The sequence below is a fragment of the Canis lupus genome, chromosome 23 (assembly GCF_011100685.1).
Source record: "Canis lupus familiaris isolate Mischka breed German Shepherd chromosome 23, alternate assembly UU_Cfam_GSD_1.0, whole genome shotgun sequence".
Classification (NCBI taxonomy): Eukaryota; Metazoa; Chordata; class Mammalia; order Carnivora; family Canidae; genus Canis; species Canis lupus.
This window is the reverse complement of record NC_049244.1, coordinates 32,006,067-32,021,120: the sequence shown is the minus strand read 5'-3', so window position 1 is coordinate 32,021,120 and position 15,054 is coordinate 32,006,067. Positions and strand designations below refer to the sequence as shown.

The 15,054-nt window shown below is 54.8% G+C and overlaps 1 protein-coding gene across 3 annotated transcripts in view; it reads right to left on the bottom strand.

The window, feature by feature from the left end:
- The window catches only part of EPHB1 (EPH receptor B1), a 474,596-nt gene that overhangs the window by 417,448 nt on the left and 42,094 nt on the right, over positions 1–15,054 (bottom strand). The window contains exon 2 of one of the 3 annotated variants that reach the window (XM_038570949.1): positions 3,520–3,579. The exons of the other annotated variants lie outside the window; for them this stretch is intronic. The gene's annotated coding sequence lies outside the window, so the exon portion shown is untranslated. The remainder of the gene's footprint in view (positions 1–3,519; positions 3,580–15,054) is intronic. 3 annotated transcript variants of the gene reach the window in all.

The window sequence follows — 15,054 nt, the reverse complement described above, 5'->3', positions numbered from 1 at the left end:
TGCAAAGCAGTGGTCTAACTCAGCTGAGAGCTGGCTACTTGGCTGCCAGGCTTATTTCGTTTCAGTCATGGATTGATTCCGAATGGAGGTGAAAACTGATTCTTGGGGGACACAGGGGAACAAAAACACTTAAATATTACAATGGTTTGGGGTCCATCAAAAAGCCTCAGTACATGAACAGACATACAGTGCATCTGTACATACTACATTTCATAGGGCGTGGAGTGCTCAAGAAGAAAAAGTCTCTAAAGACTCCTTAGAGTTAAAAAAAATAAATTAAAAAAAAAAAGACTCCTTAGAGTTGCAACGAGAAGGCTGAGAAACACGGGTCTCGATGCAGATCTCCATGGGAGAAAGTGACACTGCAGGGCAGCGCCTAGGCCCAGGTGTGGAATTCCCACCTGTTAAGATGACCTCTGTGGTGGGCCCTCGTCTTCGGCATAGTTGGGTGGCAAACTTAGGTGGGTGGGTGTGTAGGAGGCCGTGGCCACAGGAGCTCCCGTGATCCTTCTCTATAGGACACCTACCTCTTCATGGGAAAGCCAGGCACTCCCGGGCCTCCTATGAAAGAAACCAGCACAGCACAGCGAACGCCCCCCAGAACCCCCAGAGCCATCACCCAGCTAGGCCCAGGCCATCAAGCCGGCTGCAACCAAGACTCCACATGGCAGTCCACAGGGATGCGAGTAGAGATCCAAGCACCTCCACCTCTTCCCTCCCTGACATCTGAGCTTTCTGGAACCTGCGATGGCAGCAGTGCGCACGGCACGTTCAGGGTTTTCTGCTGTGCTAAATAATGAAGACAACTTCCAGAGAAGAAAATCAGCGCCGTAGCTGAGTGCCCCGCTTTTGTCAGGCTCAGCCGAGCCAGAGCCTCCTCGGGAATGGCTTGTTTTGTGCGCTTATACATGATGACAATACTATAATTGTTCTTTCAGTCTCTTCCCGATATTTAATAACAACGTGAAGTGGGAGTCGCAAAGGTCAGCCCTACCGTAGAATGAGCTCTGTTCTCATTGTCCTTTTCTGAATAGTGTCTTCCATTTGCCAGGCTGTTCCATGCCGCTGAGCCCTGGTGGCGGAGGCCTGGTGCGCTACAGAAACAGCACCACCTCCTCGGGGTGGAATACTCTAATTTGCTAAATGGTCCAGTGTCACTGTCTGTCTATATCATCTGCGTAAATGCACACACAGACGCACACACAGACACACGCTCTCCGCCCGTGCCGCCCTCGGCCACCAGCCCAACCAGAGAAAGAACATCAACTGCCAGGACTGGAGAAAACGCACACACTTGGCATATTCACGTGGGCAATCACTCTCTAGTCAAGTGAATAGTGACAGTTCCTAGGACCGCAGATGAAGAGAGTCGCCTAAGTATGCTAAATAGAACTTTCTTGACATTTAACCCGAGAGCTCACCAATAGGTAGCAAACCGGGTCGCTCCTGGCAGGACACAGCCTGTGACGGTGGCCCAGGAAGCAGCGATGCCCTGCGCTCTGGCCCTCGCACCTTCCTCACACCTGGATCTGTCAGAGGGACCTCATTCCCCGCCTGCCTGAAGGAGACTGGGACTCTCCTCTGATGCTGAGATCTGGAGTCTCTCTGGAGACAGGTATTAGAGGACGGTTTTCAGGGGCTAACAGGCCACTGGGGGCATCTCTGTGCAAGGGTCGCCTGGAAGCGTGCATGCTCTGATAAGGTGAGGAGGAAGTGCATTGTAATGCAGAACCTGTGCAGTTGTGAGTAACCGGGTTTCGTGTTTGTTTGCTGTTTGTTTTGTGTTTCGAGTCTGGGCAGGGCAGGCTGGGTTTGGGAACTCAGGCACCGTAAAAGAGGGCAATGTAGCCCAGGCGGTCTGTGTCAGAGAGCAGCTTTGTACCTAATCCCGAGGGTACGATAGTTGCTAAGGAACCATTGAGATGCAAATGAATTGGCAAATACTTAGCAGCGAGATATCAGAAAAGGGTGGGGTGGGGACGCTTTGAACAAGTTAGTCAGGTGAGTGAAAGGAAAATTACTTTCTTCTGATTGGAAAAAGAAAACCATGGGTTTTCATGCAGAGCAGCAGCATTGTGCTACTGTGTTAAAAAAAAAATTGAAACTGTTCTTTTTCTGCTTGGCTGGGAGTAGAGGAAAGTTGGAGCCAAGAGCAGGGAATTTGGAAGGGCAAATGGAGTCCTCCTCTGATATATTCTAAGCAGATTCCTCAAGAGAGGAAGAGACCTCTAAAGTATGAAGGAAGAAGTCTGCGAAGGACTCTGAAGACCCGCCTTCTTTATACAAGTCTCAGAGCCTTGACAAATACCGCACAGAGCACAGCAGATAAATATTCTACTGATGGGGACGACTGGGTGGCTCAGCGGTTGAGCATCTGCTTTTGGCTCAGGTCATGATCCCAGGGTTCTGGGATCGAGTTCTGTATCCGGCTCTCCCGATGCCTATGTCTCCCTCTGCCTATGTCTCTGCCTTTCTTTGTGTGTGTGTGTGTGTGTGTGTGTGTGTGTGTGTCTCATGAATGAATGAATGAATGAATGAATGAAAACAAACAAACTACTGATATAAAATGGAAATTCCAGGTGAGACTAAGCCAGGATTGAAAACGCCAAGACATGAAGGGAAAGGAGCCATCCCATGTTCCCAGGAGTTTGCATTTCTTTCATTCTTGCTCTCCACTGGGTCCAATTTAAATGCAGTGATTAGGTTAAGATGTTCTGCTATCTATGCTGCAACCCTGAGAGCGACAGTGAGAGGTAAGGCCCCTCATGCAGTGTTTTTTCATCTTGCCCCAAATAGGAGACCTCCTCCTTCAAAGTCTGGCTGAGATACCCTTGTCATGAAATCACTACTTGTAGCCAAACACCCCTGCTGTTTGTCTGTTCATGACTTCGAGTTTGGTCATGATGCTCAGGAATGTAGGGAACATTCTCATCCAGAAAGAAGCTGTTTGCCCAGCCACCTTGGGTTGTTACTTCTCCCCATGACCTTCAGTTTCTGCAGCTTTTCCCAGGTCTACCAGGAGCACCACAGACACAGCAGGCCCCATCTGCCCCTCCCCTACCCACGGCCCACATCCTTTCCTTTACTGCTCTTCATCATGTTCCATGATCCAGTTATGCAGAAAGGTTGAACACCCACTCCTGCATCTTATAACAACACCCTGACTTTTTGTGGGGAGCCAGTCCTCATTTCAGGCCAGGTGCTTCAGATGGGTCTGGGCTAACCCTCTCCCCCCAGCCCCAGAGGTAGTTGCACCCCAAGCCTCGCCAAGAGGGGCTTAGCACCCAAGGAAGGCCAAGGAGACAAAAGTTCCAGGGCTTTTGCTAGAGCTCCTGGGAGTGAGCATTTATCTTTCTGTGGAAGTTTCCAAAGAATGTGAGTTTGAGCTGCCAGTGGCCACATGACCATCTTGCAGAAGGCCTGCCTGAGGATGAAGTCAACAAAAATGATTCTGTTCGTTGTCCCCTCAGATCCATTCTCTACCTTTCTTTGCTCTCTTCTGAGCCTCAGGAGACTGACCTTTCTGAAGCAGGCTTCCATGCCTCCTGCCTCCTTGCTGAGTTCGTCCAGTGGGAAGTGCTGGCAGGAAGAGAGAAAGTGCAAGTGAAGGAGTTCAGGGAATACAGTGCCCCTTCTCTGGTCCCACATGGTTTGGGCAGCAGCTGCATTCCTCTACCTATATCTACAGCTCCTGGTCAGGGAGCCCTCTCCCATGCTCCAGCTCTTGCCAGGTCTCCATAGCACCCTCCCTCCCCTTGCCCTGCAGGCTGTGGGGAGTCATGGCTTCCATGACTGTTGCCAGCCCCTGGCTGCATCCCCATCTGCAGTGATTCCCTTAACCCCATTCAGAACTCCACAAAGAGTCTCTTCACTAAACTCTCCTAAATCAACCTTTCGAGAGTGCCGTCTGTTCTCTGCCAAGACCCTGGCTGACACAGGCACAGAGATAAGGAATGGGAAAAGGGAGATTGAGTCCTGACACTGCACTAGTGGCCCCACATATAATCATAACCAGTTATTACCATGCTGTCTGGTAATAACAAGTGCCAGTCTTCACCCCTGCCCTTTGCTTTCCTCCCACTTGAGTTGAACATCTGTCCCTACAACCAAAGATATGGCTAATAGAATAGGCAAAGCCTTTGATGGAGATTTCCACCTCCAGGAGACAAGGAGTAAGAATAATCCAGGCTTGCTTTCTCCTTCCTACCCACTCGCATCTCTATCTGACAAATTTCTACCCATCCTCCAAGGACCTCCACCCTGGATCTCTCTATGGTCTGTCTCCCACATACACACATGCATGCACACGCCCATCATGCACATACACACACTCCTTCCCCAATCCTTCCCACTGGAAGTATGACCCTCTCATCTGGTCTCTTCTAGCAGCTGGCGTGTAACTGGTATACTACATTTATCAGACTCCATATGTCTTCTTCCAGCCTGTGGTCTGTCTCCCCCACCAGTCTGTCAATAGGTGGCTCCTTGAAGGAATGGCTTCTTTACCTTCATGTTTTCAGTTTCAAGTACAATGTTTTTCATGCAGATGTTCAATAACTGTGTTCTGCATGAGTAGTCATGAAACTGATGGCTTCTAAGCAAAGCTGTCAGTTTTGTTTCTTTGCTCCCACTCCTCATTTCCTTCTTGTAGAATCTGGGATCTCCGGTCTGGGAGTGGCTCAGCCCTCACGTGGAGACCTGGGATGGGACTGATCATCCCTCAAGGCAGCCCACTGCATCTTGGTTCAGCTTGGCTGGAAAGAATTTCATAAGTCAAAAATCTATCTTGCATCCAGAGTAAAGCTAACCTGTTTGGCAGACCAGCCTTCACGTATTCACAGAGAGAGGCCTTCCATTCCCCATCTTCTCCCTCATTTCAAGTTGTCCAAGCCTGTACAAGCCTGTCATTTTCTATCACATCACCTTGTTTATCCCTTCACAGCACTTTCCTAAAATTATATTCTATGTTATCTGTTGTCTTAATGACTGCCCCCCCCCACCCCAAGAGCTAAGACATATCCTGTTTTACTCATACAGCCTAGCACATAGTAGGAGGCTAAGAAATACATGTTAGATGTTGAATGAATGACATACCACATCTCCCCCGCTCCCCAGCTTTCCAGTAAATCCCCTCTGGTCTTCTCTAAACCATCCATTTTTCTTCTTCTATTTCTGCTAGGATGTTTTGCTTATCAATTGTTGTATAACAGACCAACCCACAACTTGATAGTTTTAAACAGTAACAACATCTATTTTGTTCTCAGATCTGTGATTTGGACAGGACTTAGTGAGGAAAGCCTGTCTCTTCCCACTGGGAGTCAACAGAGATGGTTAGAAGGCTGGGGGCTAAAACCATCTGGAACCCCTTCACTCCAATGTCTGGCATTTGATGCTAGCAGAGGGCTGGGATCTGAGCTGGGGCTGTAGCACTGGAACATCTACACATGGCCTCTCCATGTCACCTGGGCTTCCTCACAATATGGTGGCTGGGTCTCCAGCATGCCAGGAGAGAGAGCCAGGCAGAGGCTGGAATCCTCTCTGATGTCACTTCCAACGTCCTGCAGGATCACTTCTGCCATATTCTATTCATGAGAGTGAGTAAGGCCAACCCAGATTGAAGGGGAGAGGAGCTGGGACTTAATATTTGATAAGAAGGGCATCAAAAATTTTGCAGAGATGTTTTATTAAACTACTATACAGGACATGATCCCAGGTTTTCACACAACACACACTTATCGATGCTACCTACGTGCCACTTGCTGGGGATATCATGACAATTAAGATAGAGCCCCACCCTTCAGAGGCTCACAGCGCTATGGGGTATCCAGTGAAAGCAACACACAACTACAAACCAGAGGGAGGCACAGGCAGCTGTGGTAGTGACCAGGAGGCCACCTAATCCAGCCTGGGGCTGGAAGGAAGGCTTCCATGAGGAGGTGACCATGAATTCTAAAGAATAGCCAAGAAAAGATCAGTGAGAAATGCAACAAAGGCAGAGCAGGCAGGTGCTGACCCAGAGGCACACAGCAGCAGAAGCTCAGTTTGGCCTCTGCACAGATGGAAAAAAAGAAAATGGGATGACGCCCAGATGTATGTACTTGTGTAGTGTGTGTGTGCCTGTGCAGAGTAGGGGGAAATGACGCAGCAGGTGATGCTGCTGGCCAGGAGGAGAAGAGGAAAGGAAAGCCTGGATTGTGAAGGGTCTTGCACTGGTCAGGAAGATGCTGGAAGAGATTCCCATACATGGTGGCCAGGATAAACCAAAATACCAATCTGTGGTCTGACACCCAAGTTTGGTCCGACCAGTGCCCAACACAAGCCCCTGAGCATCTGCCAAAACTCAAAGCATTTTCTGATGATATTGAGGCCCTCTTTCTTGCCCCAAAGATTATAGTTTGTGCTCCTCCACCCAGGCCCTTTGGATGCATTGCCAAAGGGGCAGAAAGCATACCTGGATGGGTCCCTTCCCTAGTGAGGCTCCTCCTCTCCCTCTCCCCTCCTCCAGGCTCACCACTCAGTTCCAGCCTCAGCATCAATGAGAAAGCCAAGGGCAAAGGTCCTACCTTGATGTGTTAGAAAAACAGCAAGAGGAAAACAACAGCATAATTAACTGCAGGCCCGGCTGCCTCTCACAGATAAGGCATTCTCTCTGCTGCCAGCGTCGATGGAGCTGCGTGCAATCAACCCAGTCCTCCTGCTCAGCCCTTTCCACAGTCACAGTCCCACGGGGGACCAGTCACTGCCCAGTGAGACTAAGACACTGAGGGGTTGCTCTCCTCCCCATCCTCCCACACACCCTTCTGTGCTCAAAGCTGATGCCAAATCCCAGTGTCCTCCTCTGATGTCACCGTGTCTGCACCTGGCCAGGTGGGGGGGGGGGAGGGAGGGAGCAGCCAAAACTCAAGAAGCAACAATGCCCGAGGCAGGACAGGACCCACAAGACAGAAGCCAGGGAGGTCCCCAAAGGTGAGCACCCATAGCTCTCCTTTCCCCTGGAGGATGAGCCTGTGAAGGGAGCTCCAGGAGACCCACGGGGACTCTGCTCCCCAAACTCCCTCCAACTCCCACCCCTAAAAGCCAGGCACAGGTGCTAAATTGCAACCTCCTAAGCAAAACAGCTCATCAGAAACAAGTGCCAGATGGACATACAGAAAAAAAACAAAAACAAAAACCTATCATGACCACAGTCTGCCTGCTGGGGAGCACACAGGAGAGGCAAAGAGCATGCAGGAAAAGGCAAACCGGAAGGAAAACAGGTTTCTTCCAGCTGGGGGCACAAGTAGGGCAATTCCAGAAAGCAAAGGAAGAGCCTGGCCACAGGAACCTGAATGTGGAGACCCATGGCACTGTCTGGAACCTTTGATAGCACCTGGCAGGACAGTGAACAACTGATGCTTAATAGATGCTCCTTGAATTAATTCCTGAATAAGCGACGTTAATGGAAAAGGTGCTGAATGGGGAGGCAGAGGCCTGGGGAGTCATCCTACTTGTCAGAACGTCAGTTTGAATCTTAGCTCTTGAAGCAGTAACAACCCTTCAGTGCCTTGGCTTCCTCCCCTGTAAAGTGGGAGAATGAGTGCTTGGATATTAAGGGTATGGGATCAAGACACACACAGGGACCAGCAGGTGGTAAAGGCTCAACGGTGGATGGGAGCTTAGTTCAGTCCCGGTTCTAGTGCCACGAGACTATAGGATTTCTGGGAAGCTTCTTCCCTTCAAGTCCAACCCCTTGTCTCAGCTCCCTAGAGCTTCTGAGACCCCTCAGAGGCCAGTGCTAGGCTACAGCCCAGGGCCCCAGCTCCACTCGCTTGTCCCCTCCCCTCCTTGCCACCTGCCTCTGCCCATTTCTCTGCTCATTATCACCTCCACTGGGGGATGGAGAAGCAGAGCAAGGAGGTTAAATTCAAATCAGTCATTTTGTCACTTGCTGTCAGGAAGTGGGAGGGGAGAGAGGAGAGACTCAGGGCCTCAGGTGCAATCCACAGGCAGAAATGAGTCCTGGTAATTCTCAAGAAATTTCCTGTGCGTGTCCACGTTGGCCCAGTTCTGCTACAGAGAACTCCAGGGGAACCTTCCATGAGGGGACAGCGCAGCGTCCTTAAGCAGCCGCTAATGGCGTGTCTGGGCTGCCAGGGTTTCACCTGCCCTGGAGGGACACCTCCACAGGTGATGCAGGGGGAAACAGGTCCTTCTCCCGCTCACCATTTTTCCCCCTTTAGCAGATGGCTCATCCTGAAGCCCTAGTCACCGGCAGGGTCTTCCAGCACGGTGAAGGGCTCCCAGGTCTTCAGCTCTGGGCATTCTCTCAGAAGCTGAGGAACACCCCATCCGGCTGGCGAGCGAGTGAGCAGGTGAGCGAGATGCCTTTTCTAGGCTGTGGAAATGAAGCCTTCTCCTTGATTGCGTTAGAGGCAAACTGACAAGCCAGTTGCACTGGCAGGTGACACTACGTGGGACCAGCGGGGACGCAGCCCCAGTGCGGCCTGCACCACCTACACAGGCCTGGGCCTGCTGCCGGCCAGTGGGAGGTCCTAGAACAGGGCCTGCCTCGTGGAAGGCACGAGGCTGAGGCCCTCACTCATCTCTGCTGCCCAAAACCCAGGTCCTGAGCTGCCCCTGCAGAAACCGCACCAACCTCTGAGGAGCCCCATGCCACCCACAAGTAGCCAGGGGGGTCGCCATACCCCACTGCGCCCCAGTTTTATAATTGTCAACCCCCCTACTTCCAGCACTGCTTCTACCCCAGGGTCTGCCCCCACCCTAAGCCCCCATTACCCTCTCCACCATAGTGACCCCCCCTCCAGGCTGAGTCAACAACGGGGAGACTGAGGCACAAGGAGAGAGGGAGCAAAGCGTGCATCTGGCTGCTCTCTGAGGCTTCGGTCAGGTGGAAAGCAGTTTTCCATTAGCAGAGAACCAGCCCCCCCATCCTCCAGGCCTCCCTAGAAAGCGTATTCCCGTTTCCCTAACCCCCAGATGAGCGATCAACACAGGCCAGCGAGGCAGCTCAGACATCAGAGGTCAGGGGTCTTCGATGGCCCTGAGCTGGCCGGTCGATGCCCCCTCGCCAAGCACCGTCAGACACTCTGACCAAGAGCCCCAACTGTTGCTGAAATTGAGGTGGAATCCACGGAAGGAGCTGAGGCATTTCTCATGTACTATTTTGCTTTTAACTATGAAATCTCTCCCAGGGTGTTACTTTATTACTCTAGTAATTTCCTCAGAAGGGCAGGCATCCAATGCTCTGTTTCCCCACCACCTTTGAAGACATGGAAATCTGATAGAAATATTCAGGTTGCTTAAGTGGCTAGTGCAGAAGAGGGAGACATAAAGGGAGCTCTTCCAGGGAAACGCAGACTCCCGAAGTCCAGGGGAAGGGATGTGCTCTAGGCGGTCAGGTGGAGACAGGCAAGGGTCTCATGTGCCCCCTCCACTACCCCCGGAATGCACGGGGTGCCCAGGCCCATCTCCTTTGGGGACACTTGTCTGTAATCATTTCTTCCTTAGGAGAGCTGGCCGGGCCAGGGAGGGGAAGAAAGATACTCCGGTTTTTCTACTAGATTCCTCATCAGAAGCCATGCTGCAGTGCTGGTCTCTAACTGTGTGTGCGTGTGTGTGTGTGTGTGTGTGTGTGTGTGTGTGTGGTGGGAGTAGGGATAGGAGGTGAGAAAGGGGCAGGAAGGGGCTACGTGGAGACTGGTGTTCGAGCTGAAGTACTGAGATTATCTGAGCACTTCACTCACCTCTTCTCCCAGGACCATGGGAACATGGAGTGCCCAGGAATCAACGAAGCATCCAAGGCCAGTGGCTGAATTAGCACCAGAATTCTTTCTGCCCGTGGACTTGGGCTGATACGAGCCTTTTTTCATGCAAAACACACTAAGAGTGGTGTAGTCAGGTGGATGGTTATGAACGCGGACTCCAGAACCTGACCACCTGGGTTCAGATGCACTGCCATTTAACTAGCTATGACCTTAGCAAATGACTTATCTACTCTGTACCTCAGTCTTCTCACCTGAAAAATGGGAGTAGGGTTGGTAACAGCACCTACTTGATACAGTTGTTGTGCAGATTAAGTGAATTAATTTATGTAAAGCACCTAGAACAACACCTAGTGTAAAGTATTGGCTATTATCGGCAATTCCCAAATACACCGGTGCCAGGCTGCCTGCACCTGAATCACTGGAGCCCTCTGTTAAAATGCAGATGTCCAGGCCATTCTGACTCAGCAAGTGCAAAAGGGAGCAAGACTACCCATGATTTCTGAATGTAGCTTAGCTGAGAACCTCTCCCCGGGCAATGTCTCCAGGAAGCGTCTAGAGAGACCAGAAGCAGATTCTCAGGGTCCATCCAGACCTGCTGAACTTTTGGAGTGAGCTCCCAGGAGTCTATTACAAATTGCCTAGGTGCCGTGAGGCTTTCTGAAGCCTGAGAACCACTGCCCAAGATTATACTCCCCTCTTTTGGTTTTTAAAATTGTTTCCAGGGGGATCCCTGGGTGGCTCAGCGGTTTAGCGCCTCCCTTCTGCCCAGGGTGTGATCCTGGGCTCCCAGGGATCGAGTCCCACTTCGGGCTCCCTGCATGGAGCCTGCTTTTCCCTCTGCCTGTGTCTTTGCCTCTCTCTCTCTTTCTCTCATGAATAAATAAATAAAATCTTTTTTAAAAATTTGTTTCCATCCTTTGCTCACACTGGCACATGCTCTGCTTCCAAATCTGAGTGTCATTAAGAACTCTTAGAGACTAGCTATACATGCCCAGTTGACTGTTTTGTTTCAATAATCAAAAAGTATCTTTGACTTTAAGAGCACCTTAATTTTTAAGATAGTACAGATATACCCTGTAACATATATAACTCGTCCAACTTGAAAGGTGAGTCATGACCCCGCAGTACAGAGAAAGACACTTGGCCAGGGGGACTAGGTGATTTCCCCAAGCCACAGAGTAGGAAGATGAAAAATCTACAGGGAGTACCCTGGCTTCACAATCCAGCCATTTGTCTCCACCTCATGTGGACTCAGCCCCATCCTCATGGCCAGACCCCATTCCTGACCCTACACCTTTCTCCACCACCCCAAATTCATGAAATTCAATCAACCAACCAGAGAATACATAGTGTATGGTAAGTGGGCTGGGGGTGGGTCCAGACACTCGTTCTGGAGGAAGGGGTCAAGGTGCTGTCATGCACTCCCTGGCACCACCCTGTTTCTTTGGTCCAATCTATTTTATCCAAGACTACTTCTAGATGCGTGAAACTGTAAAGGATGCCATATCATGCCTCTGCCTCAAGGGCTTTTCCCAAAGCACATCTTGGTTGTTAGGATCCGTACTTGTGAGGCGCCAGGGTAGGGGCTCTGGGATCTCAGTCTGGGTCTGCACAGGTCACCAAATGGCAAGAGGGGCTGGGGCAGGATACTATGTGGCCCAGCAGGACTTCCTCATGCTCCTCGGCACCACGGGTGGCGACTCTGCTCTGTCGACCCAGAAAACTTCAAGCTGGGGCTGGACCCAACCTGTGTAGCTGTTTACACTGCCAAGAATTTTCTCAAGCAATTACCCAGAGCGGCATTGCCTACCTTACCAGCATTCCATTCGCTGGCTTGAGGGGGTCCCTCCACAAACACTGAGTAATAGGCACCTTTCCACCATGCACAGAAAATAAAATCATCTAATAGAATTTCCTCAAATTTACTTTTCTCTGCTAGACATTTTTTTTTTTTAATCTTTGGCGCCTGCTACTGCTCGTACGCTCATGCACACTGATGGATGCCCAAAACAGATGCACACACAGCAAAGAAATATTAACATAAAATGCAGAAACAGCCAATCAGTGTGGAGCCCAGTGGCCTGTTGTAGACACATGGGCGGAGCGTGGGGGGTTTTCACGGAGAACTTGTAATGGAGATTTAAGTGTGTACCCTGTAACTCAGGGCCCTTGCGTTTGAAGGTGTGGTATGCCAGAAAGGGGCACGGTAACTCAGGTATGTATCCGTGCCTCAGCAGCCCCTCCTGTCAAACCCTGAGAAATCTACTACCAAATCAAACACATGTGCGGGTTCCAGGACGGCAAGGCCAGGACTTTACTTGAGGCCACACCTATGAGGTCTCGTGGGCGTGCTCTGGTCAGCCAGTATCCAGACACTGAGGCCACCTGCAGGTACATAGTCATTTGTGGATGCCAGGGGTGGAGCCGGGAGGATGCTACAAGCTTTCAGTGATTCTGGGTGGCTGCTGCCCAGAGAGGCCAACAGGCTTTGTCCACTCTGAGGGCGGGGTGTCTGCTGCCAGCCCAACGTGTCCTACTGCTGCACAAACACCCTGAAAGAAGCCCAGGCCTCCAGACCCTGTTTTGAAGAGCACAGGCCAAAGGGCAGCTCAGAGAATGCAGATGGTTGCCTTCCCTCGAAGAGTCCAGCGGCCGGGTTCCCAACAAGCTCCAGACCCAGTGTAAAAAGACATGGGCTTGAAGAGGGAGGTGTTTGTCTGGAGACTAAAAGGCCTGCTTCTGTGTCCAGAAGGCCAGAGGATATCGACATCCCTGCCTCCCAGCCTGCCCTGTTCTCCTCTGAAAATAGACTTTAAAAGTCCAGGAGAGCCCTTCCCTGCAATGGCATCTCTCTCTCTCCCCACAAAGCAGAGCCTCTGGCTAGGAATGGAGAAGAGGAGGGAAGAGGAGGGAAGAGGAGGGAAGAGGAGGGAAGGGGTGCTCTCTTGCAGTGAGGGTTTCCCACACCCTACCTCAACCAGCCCCTTCTTTCCTTCTGCCCAGGCAGAGGGTCTGGTAGGAGCCTGCCTGTCTGGCCAAGTGTCCCCAACTGGCCCATGGCCGCCAGTGTCCCTTTGTTCCTGCCCCAGCCTGGACTGAGGAACTGCCTGGTCTTGGAGCTGCTTGCCCTTGGCCTTAAGACCCCAGTGCAATTACCCCAAAGCGCTCCCCCGACCCCGCCCGGGGAAAGAAGACAGGGGACCAAGTCAGCAGCGATGCCCCTAGCCCCCGGCAGAGTTGGCGAGGGATCTGCTGTCTGTGCAGGCAGCTCATTGATCCACTTTTCTGATAATTATGCCTCACTCATCACAAACCGAACGACGCTGGCCCCGGCCCAGCCAGGCAGGCGGGAAGGCCGCTGGGCTCCGTGTGTGAAGAGGAGAAAATGAACCCGCCTGCGTTCGCTGGAGGAGAGATGGGAGTGAATGGTGTGTACTCTCCCTGCGCGCTGAGCAGGGACGCGGGGCTGCTTTAATATTCTGCTGAATGTGGCGTTTCTTTTAACCCTTGCTGGAGAGGTGTCCAGCCCAGGGACTCAGGCTCCTCTTGCCAGGCTACGGGCAAAGTTTCCAGGGCTGTGCTGAGAGAAGGCACGCAACTCCCACAGTGTGAGCCCCTCCGGGTGACCCAGTGGCAGGGCCCAGGGACCCGGCTGGGCGCCCGCACCGGGCACCCTCTCCCGGGCAGCGCCAGCCCAGCAGGCAGGGAGAGCTCACCCAGAAGCGGTCTAGGAAGGAAACTGCGGGCATCCAGACGCCGGGTGTGCTCCCACGCACCTGCTCTCCAAACAATTTTGCTCGAGTGCATGTGTCCTCCTCCATCGGTGCAGACCCAGTGCCGAGACCGGGCTCCCAAAGTGGGCACCCGTCTGCTCCCCGAGGCCCAGCCCCTGACCCCCGCGGGCGCGGAAAGCGAGGTGGGGGGGGGGGGACGCGCAGCCCCGGCGCTACGGAGCCCAGCGGGCCGGGCGCGTGGCTCCCGCTCGCCCACCCGGCGGCCCCGAGCGGCGTGGAAGCGGCGTGGAAGCGGCGTGGAAGCGGCGGCGCCCGGCTCGCCCCGTGCCCAGCGCTGCCAGCCTCGGCGCCGCAGGTCCAGCGCGAGCATCTCCGCCGCGGGCTGTCCGGCGCCCGCGCTCCCCACCTCCGAGCCCTCCGCTCAGGCCGGCGGCCGGGAAGGGCAGCGGGGGGCGCACCGAACACCCCCTTCGGGGAAGCCGGGGGGCTTTCCCCGCAGCCACCGTCGCGCCCCGCGCCGCCCCGGACGCAGGCGGGACCCGGCGGGGAGGGCCCGGGCCGCGGGGTCTGGACGGAGGCGCCTCCCGGGGCCAGCGGGAGCAGCCGCGGGGTCGGAGCGGCGCGGCCCGACGAGCGCGCAGGGAGAACCGGGCGCGGCGGCGGGGGTCGTCCTGGTGGAGAGGCCGCCCGCCCCCGACAGGCGCTCCGCCCGCAGCATCTCCGCGGGGCCCGGGCCGGGCGGCGCTCCGGGGGGGGGGGGCTGCAGGGGGCGGGGGCGGGGGCGGCGGGGGCAGCGCGGCAGGGATTTCCCACGGGGATTCGCGGGGGCTCCCCGCTGCGCCAGGCGCGGGGCCGGGGGCGCGCTGGCCCGAAGCTCGGCCGAAGCTGAAGCCGCGGGGCGGCGAGGGGGGGGGGAGGTCCCTGCCCGTCGCTCCCGGGGCCGGCGAGTCTCCCCTCTGGGCAGGAGGCGCCGCTGGGAGAGCTTCGGCCGCACCGACCGGCCACCCACCGCGCCCCCATTCCCAGGCTCCGGACGGCTGGGGGTGCCCGCGTCGCCCGCCCCGAGCCTCCCGGGGGAGCTGCGGCTCCACGGCTGCGGGACCACCCGACGGCCCCGAGGGCCCGGCCAAGGAACTCCGCGCCCCTCCCGGGGGCCCGCGCTCGGCGCCAGCCCGGAGCCCCGGAGCCCGCCGCGCCCGAGCGGAGCACAAGAATCGGCGGCGCACGGCCCCCTAAGCGCGTCCGCGGCCGGGACGGGAAGGGAAGGGAGCCGACGGCGTCCGCACTCCGGAGCCCGCCCGCCTGCACCGCCTGCACCGCCTGCACCGCCTGCACCGCCCGCCCGCCCGCTCCGCAATGCAGCGGGCCCCGTGCTCCCCGGGCCGGGCTGCGGACCCCGCGCTGCCCCGAGCGCCGGGGCGCGGGACCAGGGGCGGGCGAGCCGGCCGCAGGGCGCCGCGAGCCAGGGCCAGCCGGGGGCGCGCCGGGGGTGCCGCCCAGCCCGGCCCTTCCCCGCGCCCGGGGCGCCCCCCCAGCCGTGCCCTCGGGTCGGAGCG